We start from the raw sequence: 9,302 nt of genomic DNA, 5'->3' as shown, positions 1-9,302 counted from the left end.
CAAAGTGACTGTGCTAACCGATTCTCATTTCAAAATATCCTTATGATACTTGCTACAGTGTAGCGGCTTGAGTTAGGCTGGACCTGTTGGCCAGCTCCCCTCAGGGTCATTCCACAGTTGATTACATGGTCCACTATTGTAGCTCTGATGTCATCAGCAATTCTATTTCTTACTCTTCTTACCCTTCCTCTCCCCCCTCCTCGTCCTCCTCTCCCCCCTCCTCGTCCTCCTCTTGCTCCTCCTTGTCCTTGTCGTCCTCTTCTTCCTACTTCTTCACCTCCACGTCCTCTTCCTCGGCCTCCTCTACTTCTCACTCTTCCTGCTCCCTCCATTGTACTCCACACACAGAACTTACCTGTATTATAGTGCTTAGGCTGATTGCAAAGTGAACTAATTATCTAAAAAAGTTTTCACATGTGACAGTGTGCCAGACAGTTGGCAAAATAGTGTAAATAATGGCCTTAAATGTGTATAGTTTTGCTAGGAGTGCATTGATCATTTGGAAATTGAGTGTAAAGCAGTGAGTTGTGTTTACAGTTCTGCAAAAAGAGTGCTGTGCAGTGGATTGTAGCTACAGGTTTGCAAAGTGTGTGTTACAAAATGGCAAACTAAGTGCAAAGCAGTGTTTGTGCTTTTAGTTTTGCAAACTCAGTGAGTGGTTTTGCTATAAGTATTAATAGTTTTAGAAATTGTGCTATAAGAATCACAGTTAGGGTTTAAGCATTCAGAAAAAACTGTAAAAATGGTGAGTAAGGGGGCAAGTATACCACTTCAAGTTGGTTGTGGTTGGAGAACCAGGCCTGGACCAGAGCAGCCCGATGGAAACTGACATTATCCCATATCACCACAAACCTGGGCTGATCTGGTTTGTTCTGTACAACTATATCACGGAGAGCATCTAGAAATGTGAGTATATGTTGGCTATTGTATGGACCTAGTTTTGCATGATGATACAGAAGCCCTCAAAGGCTTATGGCGGCACACATTGTGATATTTCCCCCGCGCTGCCCTGGGACGTGCACAATTGCCCTTTGGCCAATTACATTACAACCCAGTCGTCTTGTTTTGCACAGGTCGAATCCAGCTTCATCAATGACAATGAATTCATTAGGCTGTGCAGCTCCATCCATGGCCAAGATTCTCTGTAAAAAAAAGAGAACATATTACTGCACTACAGTGCTACACATACAGAACCCCATCACACAGGTACCTGTGTAGCTCTCAGAATGGATCCATGTGGTCCTGATATGGTACATATTCAGCTGCTACTGGATTTCACCAATACTGTATTGTACATGTAAAGGACAGTTACACTTACCCGTACATATTCAGCTCGAAGTCCTTTGACCCTGTCACTGTTCCTCTCAATGGGACTCTGTAGAGCTGCTTCATGGTGATGCTGTGTTTTCCCAAGATGCGTCTGATGGTGGTGATGCTCACATGGTTTATGTTGTTGAACACTTGCCTGTCTGCAAGTATTTGCTTTCGTAGCTGGTAGAGACGGATGGCATTGTCTGCCCTCACTAGGTCCACAATGGCAAGTTCCTGCTGTTGTGTGAACAGGCGTTGGCGTCCTCCCCCAGAAGGTCTTTGAGTCATTCTAGAGAAATACAACCACATATTGTCATCGCTTTGCTTATTTTTCTTACAGTACTTTACTGTATATACTGTATCATCCACTGTACAACACTGTACTTCAATATAAGTAATCATGGTATGTTTCACAGAAACTACCACTTTGGCTGCAAAAGGAGCATTAGCACCCTGCAATACCCTGTACACTTGATATGGTAATGTGATATACTGTAGAACAGTGCTATGAAAACCATCTGAGTAGAGTAGAAGGTAGAGAGGTGAAGACAGACCTGTTTTCTAGTTGGAATGTTACAGTGTCTGTTACAGATGCCACTGTGAAGCGGCTTAGATGTGGGTGGACTCTCTGCCCAGCTTCCCTCATAGTCAGGCCATGGTTGATGACATGGTCCACCAAAGTTGCTCTTATATCATCAGAAATATGGGTCCGTGCATGGCCTCTTCGACCTCCTCCTCCTCCTCCTCTTGCTCTCCCTCCATCTATTCTTGCAAAGTTCTTGAATTGGCTAAACTGAGGGCTTTTTGTAGTTGGCTAATTGGTGTTCAGTTTTGCAAGTAAGTGCCTTCAGGTGTGTATTTGAGTGGTTGCAATTACCCGATGTGTTTTGTATTTTGGATACATGTGTTTTCCAAATGGCACCCTGAAATTTCATTTTGTGAACGAAGTGTCTTATGTATATAATAGAGTGTAGTATGCAGGACCGTGTGTGTTGCATAAAGGAGTAAGTGTGTTGCATAATTGCAACTAAGGTGCAAAGCAGCGCTCTTGTTTAAGGTATAGGTACATGTGTTTGAGGTATGGTAACAAAAGTAACAGGCAAAAACTGTAAGAGGATGGATGTGAGAGTGTGTAGCTTGAGAAAAAAAATGTGGTGCAGGTACATTACAAGCAGCTTCATTAAATCAGATTTGTGAGTGCCAGAATGTGCTATTCTGCAAAGAAAGTAGGACACTCCAAGGTTTTTTTTTGCTTGTTTTTGTTGTTTGTTTGGCCAAAGATAACACAGTCTCACAACAAGATGATTTTTAAGCTCTATTAGCACAAAAAACATGTTTAATGTCTGCATGATGTGCAGTCTTTGCTTAAAACTTTGAGGACATTGGAAAAGCAGATGAACAATATCTGAAAGGCATGTACTTATGAAACAGGAATAAAAACCTGGCAAAGGTCCTGATAGATGCATCTACCCTTCCAGTTGATCCACGTACTGTTCACCGAAGCCTCATCAGAAGCTGAAACACCGTTGTCACTGAGATGTGTGGCCTCAGGTACTTTGGTACTCTTGGGGGCTGTGGATGGCCTGGATTTGAACTTCCCGCCCTCATTATCAAGTACATTTTGTGACAAAGACATGTAGACTCTCATGCTCATTTATATTTTATGTTTTAGAGTTTTGTGTTCCCGGTGCTGTGTTTGTTTTGTCCCTTTTTCTTACAGATGCAGCATGCTTTTCTATTTGTACTCTATCTAAGTTAAGTCTATAACTTTCTCCTATTTTCTCCTCCCGTCCTTTTTTCCCCTTGCTTGTCAGCTTAGGACATAGTGTGATTTCAGTTATTGCATTATATGCGTTATATGATTAACAGCAATGAATATAAACAGCTAAAAGAAACACATGAACAGAGGAGCCTATCGAGAATGCATAGAGCTCATCCTGGAAAAGTAAAATGTGTTTGGCACAACTGTGCATTCAGAGCATAATTCTGATTGCAAAAGCTGTCTGAAGGGACAGACTTTATGATCAAAAAAATAGAGAGAAATTGTCTCAGTGAAGGGTGGCTGTCATCCCGATTCCAAGCCATTCTTATGGAAAGGAAACAGGGAGAAAAAGCTGAAGTGTGCCAAATCACATAAATGGGGCAATCGTGGCTCAAGAGTTGGGAGTTTGCCTTGTAATCGGAAGGTTGCTGGTTCGAGCCCGGGCTTGGACAGTCTCGGTCGTTGTGTCCTTGGGCAAGACACTTCACCCGTTGCCTACTGGTGGTGGTCAGAGGGCCCGGTGGCGCCAGTGTCCGGCAGCCTCGCCTCTGTCAGTGCGCCTCAGGGTGGCTGTGGCTACAATGTAGCTGCCATCACCAGTGTGTGAATGGGTGGGTGACTGGATGTGTAAAGTGCTTTGGGGTCCTTAGGGACTAGTAAAGCGCTATATAAATACAGGCCATTTACCATAACTGCTGGACAGCACAGGAAACTCAGTGGCAACAGGTATGTTGGAGTAATTAATCCAAAAGAAATCTCAAATTTCAATATGTACAGATGAGGTGAGGAGAGCGGTACAACAGTATCTGCTTTTAATTTACTTTGTCAGTAAAAAAAAAAAAAAAAAAAAAAAAAAAAAATATATATATATATATATATATATATATATATATATATATATATATATATATATATATATGTAATTTCTGTCTGCATGACTGTGGGTTAATTAGGAGAAATCTGCTGTTATCCACAGGGAAGGCACAGAGTGGAGGTCATGAGTGTGCACCTGGTATTAGATTTAAACAGCTGGCCAACATTAGAGAAAGGCTGCAGTTTACTTTTTCTTAGACAGAAGTATAAGTCACTTCTCATGCCTAATTTGAAATGAGTCGTCGATGAACTGAAAACAAAGGACCCGTCTTTTCAAATATGCTACATAAAAATGTGTCATTACCACATGTGTCATTGCTGAATCCTGATGCTCACTGCTTTCATTTCATTGACCAATCAGCAGGTGTATGTAAGAGATCTTAATTTTCCAAAAGCACAACCCGGACATGAAAAAAAATACATCTAAATGATATTAAATGTCCTACAAGCCACGAGCAGCTATATAAAAGAATTTGCATTCAAGCTGGTTATTGGACCTGTTTCAGAGACTTCAAAATAAATCCTGCATTGTGACCCATACGAGAGTATTCAGTGGCACTTTATGACTTTTGCAAATTATTAGCAAATAAATATATATATTTTTTGCCTTTATTATTAGCAAATTTAGCTGAACGCAGCGCTACATTTATATTTGCTGTCCCTGCTTTAAGCAATGAGTGTTGTGAGTTTTGCACGTGGATTACGCGGGGCAGTCAAAAACAGTCTGCAGCTGCACCGCAGGTCACCAGCTGCATATAGCACCTGACGAGCCATGCGAACACTCAGCTGACTCGCTAAACTCTGCACAAACACACACAGATCACTCATTAGGCCTGTCATAAGCTGGTCAACGAGAAAAACCTGCAGGGGATTTGCTGTGTTCGTCTACCCACTAATGCTGTTATTATGCCTGAAAAGTGCGAGTGTGTGATAATGCGTTTGTGTTTGACCTTTAACCTCAGCCTGCACTTTGTGTATAAAACTCATAATGTTGGGCTAGAGGGCTGATAAGCAAATAGAGAAGAAAGAGGCACTTTTTCCATTTCACTGCTTTAATAAAGTAAGAATGTTTAATGCAAACTAGAAATAATGGGTGAAATGTTCTGTTACTAGCTAAAAATAACCTCTTTACCACATACCTGTACTAACCAGCCAATTTCTTAGATACACATTTTTAGCTGCTCGTTAATGCAAGTATATAATCAGCCAATCACATGGGAAAATACTTGGTACATTTAGGCATGTAGACATGGTTAAGACGAGCCGCTGAAGTTCAAATCGAATATTAGAATAGGGAAGAAAGGTGGTTTAAGCGATGGCATGGTACCATGGCTGGCCTGACTAATTCAGAAATTCTTCATCTGCTCGGATTTTCCCACACAGTCATCTCTAGGATTTACAGAGAATCATCCAAAAGAGAGGAAATATCCAGTAAACGTCAGTTCTTTAGGAAAAAATGATGTGTGGATGCTTGAGGTCAGAGGAGAATGGCCAGTCTGCTTCAAGCAGCAGTAAGTCAAACAACAATTTGTCACATCCGAGGAACATGGATCCAGCCTTTCTTGTAATTATTGTTCATGATGCTCGTGGTGTAATGTTGTAGGGGGTATATTTTTTGGCATAGCTTACCTGAGTATTGTTGACCATGTCCATCCCTTTATGAGTACAGGCGCGATCGTGGCTCAAGAGTTGGGAGTTCGCCTTGTAATCGGGAGGTTGCCGGTTCGAGGCCCGGCTCGGACAGTCTCGGTTGTTGTGTCCTTGGGCAAGACACTTCACCTACCGCCTACCGGTGATGGCCAGAGGGGCCGATGGCGCAATATGGCAGCCTCGCTTCTGTGGCTACAACTGTAGCTTGCCTCCACCAGTGTGTGAATGGGTGGATGACTGGGTGTGTAAAGCGCTTTGGGGGGACTAGTAAAAGCGAATACAAATACAGGCCCTTTACCATTTACCATTTACAGTGGTTCCATCTTTTAATGGCTGCAGGATAACGCAACATCACAAAGCTCAAATCGTCTCAAACTGGCTCTTTGAAAATGACAATGAGTTCACAGTCCAATAGGGCACCTTTGGGATGTGATGTAATCTGAAATCTGCAGCAACTGTGTGATGCTCTCGTGTCAATATGGAGCAAAATCTCTGAAAAATGTTACCAGCTCCTTGTTGAATTTGTGCCACAGAGATGTTAGGCAGTCCCAAAGGCAAAAGGGAGTCCAACCTGCGACTCTATCTGGTGATTGTATATTAGAAAATGTCACTGGCTTTTACTTTTCTGCAAACATATACACAAACCATCAGTTAACACAAGCAAAGAATAATCGCTTACAATTGCCTTACATAACTGTAATTACACTAACACTCCTGATGTGTGTGGTGCGCATTAAACAGGGAGAAAATAATGTTTGTCCTTGGTTTCCATGGGCGTGAGAGGTGGAATGTTAAGTGCCTCTACTTCCCACACACACACACACACACACAGACGCCTACCCATAATCCCCTTCAAATGGCACGTGTGGTGTGAGAAAGCATAGGTGAAGGTCCCTCAGAGACTCTTACCCTTTGGGGTTTTATGAAAAAGTCTGCCTCCACTTACTTCACTTTTCAAGCATGCATCACACAAAGGGAAAGGAAGGTTATTCAAGGAGAAAATCTTGTCATTTTAGCATTTGGAGCATCAGTTTTTCTGGAAAATTGCATGTATATTGTGCAAATACACGGTGGAAAGGGTTGATTCAAGATGGCAAGCTGAGCTTAGTCAATGAGTAAGCATTAACGCAAGCAGTTTGTTTAAAGGAAGTCTCTACGTCGGTGTAGGTCAGCGCTGCAAGCTGAACAATAGGAAGGGCCGAAGGTTAATGAATGTGCAGACTTTGCGAGGAAGATTATTCTCGCTGATAGATATATCTGATGCAATGCTTGACTTGGCGAGGCCCTCTTAAAGGAAGAACTGTGACGGAATACCTCAGGGGAACAATTAACTCGACCATATAAGAGCTGGGCGACAGAACCAGTGAGGCCTGGGTGGAGGTCTGGAGGGTGTGGGGGGAGGAAGCGGAAAGCTTGGAAGGGAGGCTCCCCCTGTGAAGGAACCTTTTAGCCACAGCCAAGGAGATCTTTCTATGTTCTCACACACACATACACTGCGCACATCACTCTTCTCCCCTGGTGACAGGAGCAACTTCCTCTTTCACACACACAGACAGGCCAATATCAATACGCCCACACTGTGTTTGATCTGCGCTAGGTTCACAAGAGCAACCGTGGAGGCCAACGATCCCGATTCCTTCTGAGGAATCGTGTCTGAGTTTTTGTTAGCAGAAAACAGTGCTCGCCACGCCTTGTGAAAAACTGCTCCCTTAGCCCCAGTGCTTCATTTCAACCTTTGAATCTAAACAAACACACTTCCTGCCACGAATAAATCAAGTAAATCAAAACCATTTGGAGAACCCGACCATTCGGCCAGAGGTTCGGTATAGAGTTCTGTATTAGCATAATATGCCATTCACCATTAGTACCTCATGAGGTACGTGACAATATTTAAAATGTCACTGTTAAGCTGATGTTTTTTTACCTAATAACTCTTTATGTCAGTAGGTGCTATGTTACAGCTATGTGACGTTTGAAGGGATGTTTGAGTCTGACTCACAGCAGGATGACAGTGAAAAATGGAGGTGTTTTGGAAACATTGTTCCAAACCTTCCACGGGGTAGTTTCGTAGAAACTCGGCCATGTGGTTCTGGTTTTCTTCTGAGAAGTCGCTGAGAGCCATGTCGTGCGGGGCGTTCACTGGTCGTGACTGCTGGACTGTCCTACATGCCAAAGATTGTCTTTTTCTAAGATGCCAATGATGATGATGATGGCTATGCAGCTGTCTGCTGCGGTTACATATTTATTATTGAGTTTGGTCATTGGTGCTGAGATGTAAGATGGTGTGACCAATGTAGTTAGGAGCAGGTGGCGTGAGAAAGTGAAAAAGTCTGGGTTGGAGACCGAAAAGCACGCACACGCACGCTACAACTGATATAGTCAATCAAGTTTTCATCTTGTGTAGGATGTGACATTAAGCCTGTCATGTTCTTTACCCTTAGTGGCCATAGAATATGTGAATATATCACTTGAAATTGCCTTTCGACAGACTGGCATCGTGTCCAAGGTGCCTCTTCCTCTGTGGCAGCTGGAATAGGCCCCAGCTGCCATGCGAACCTGATTTGGATAAGCGGAAAAAAATGGATGGAGTGATGGATGGATGGCAGCAGCTTGGAGATATTTTAGTCTATCCACTTCTTGTATGTTTGCACAAGTTTTTCCAATTTAACCAGAAACTGTGTTCATTACCAGTGTCAGTCACAGTGAAGATTGGTGCTGCATATTGGCAAACAGTTTAAGTCAAGGTCTCCATATAATGTCTGAACTGGAAAAAGTTCACTCGTAAGTTTAATCCAATTCAATTAATTTCAGTTCGGTTCAATTTATATAACACTAAATCACAACAACAGTCTCCTCAACAAATTTTATATTGTATTGTAAAGACCTCAGTAACAGAGGAAAAAAAAACAACCCAAAATCAAACTCCCCCTGTTAGGACAGTGGGAAGGAAAAACTCCCTTTTAACAGGAAGAAACCTCAGGAAGAAGCAGCCATCTGCCGCGACCAGTTGGGGGTGATGGGAGGGAGACAGAATAAAAGACACAGTGTTCCTATGCTAACAGAGGGTCCCTATGTTGGAAAACCACCAGACTGACCATGATTTAAGAGGCCATGGTGATTTTAACATTGCTTTTCATTCTCATGACATTGTAATTATAATTGTGACTCAGATATCCTATAGCAGTTCTGTCCTCCTTCTTTCAGCCAGAAGGTGCACTACATCCATTAAGGAGGAACATTTTCCATTTAATGTTCAGCTGGCTTGTTTGTCCTCTAATCTCTCTCACTCTGTTTGTCTCGCCTCGTCAAAGACAAAGGGAGACGTCAGTCTGTTTCTGTCCTCGGCTTCTCTTCCCTTCCCCGTCAAAAATCATCCGGCTTCTATTACCCATGCCTCTTCTTTATTTCACCCATTTATCATCTCTCCTCAAGTCCATGTGGTTGTCAGTGCGCCAGTCTGTTTTCCACTGGTCCAACCCACATTTGAAAGAGGGATGGCATGTTATTGTGGCTGACAGCTGGAGTGGGTTATAGTAGTTGATTCAGCTCCATAAACCATGCTGATCCAATATTAAAATGATAGCAGGTTACAATAAATATCCCATGTGCACTGTGACTCATTAACATATGGGATATGCCATTCAAAACTTGAAAGATCACATGAATGACATTCATGTTCTTTTCCAAACCTACTCCCAAATAATGG

The 9,302-nt window shown here is 42.6% G+C and overlaps 1 pseudogene across 1 annotated transcript; it reads right to left on the bottom strand.

The window, feature by feature from the left end:
- Positions 1 to 724: 724 nt before the first annotated feature.
- On the bottom strand, positions 725 to 2,286 carry LOC146492096 (uncharacterized; annotated as a pseudogene). Its single transcript, XR_014872273.1, has 2 exons — positions 1,319 to 2,286; positions 725 to 1,142 (listed from the first exon to the last, which is right to left on the bottom strand). The product of XR_014872273.1 is annotated as an uncharacterized LOC146492096 (transcript).
- Between the last annotated feature and the right edge of the window lie 7,016 nt (positions 2,287 to 9,302).

The sequence above is a fragment of the Neolamprologus multifasciatus genome, chromosome 23 (assembly GCF_963576455.1).
Source record: "Neolamprologus multifasciatus chromosome 23, fNeoMul1.2, whole genome shotgun sequence".
NCBI lineage: Eukaryota > Metazoa > Chordata > Actinopteri > Cichliformes > Cichlidae > Neolamprologus > Neolamprologus multifasciatus.
The sequence above is the reverse complement of the archived record's forward strand: the minus strand, read 5'-3'. Positions and strand labels throughout refer to the sequence as shown.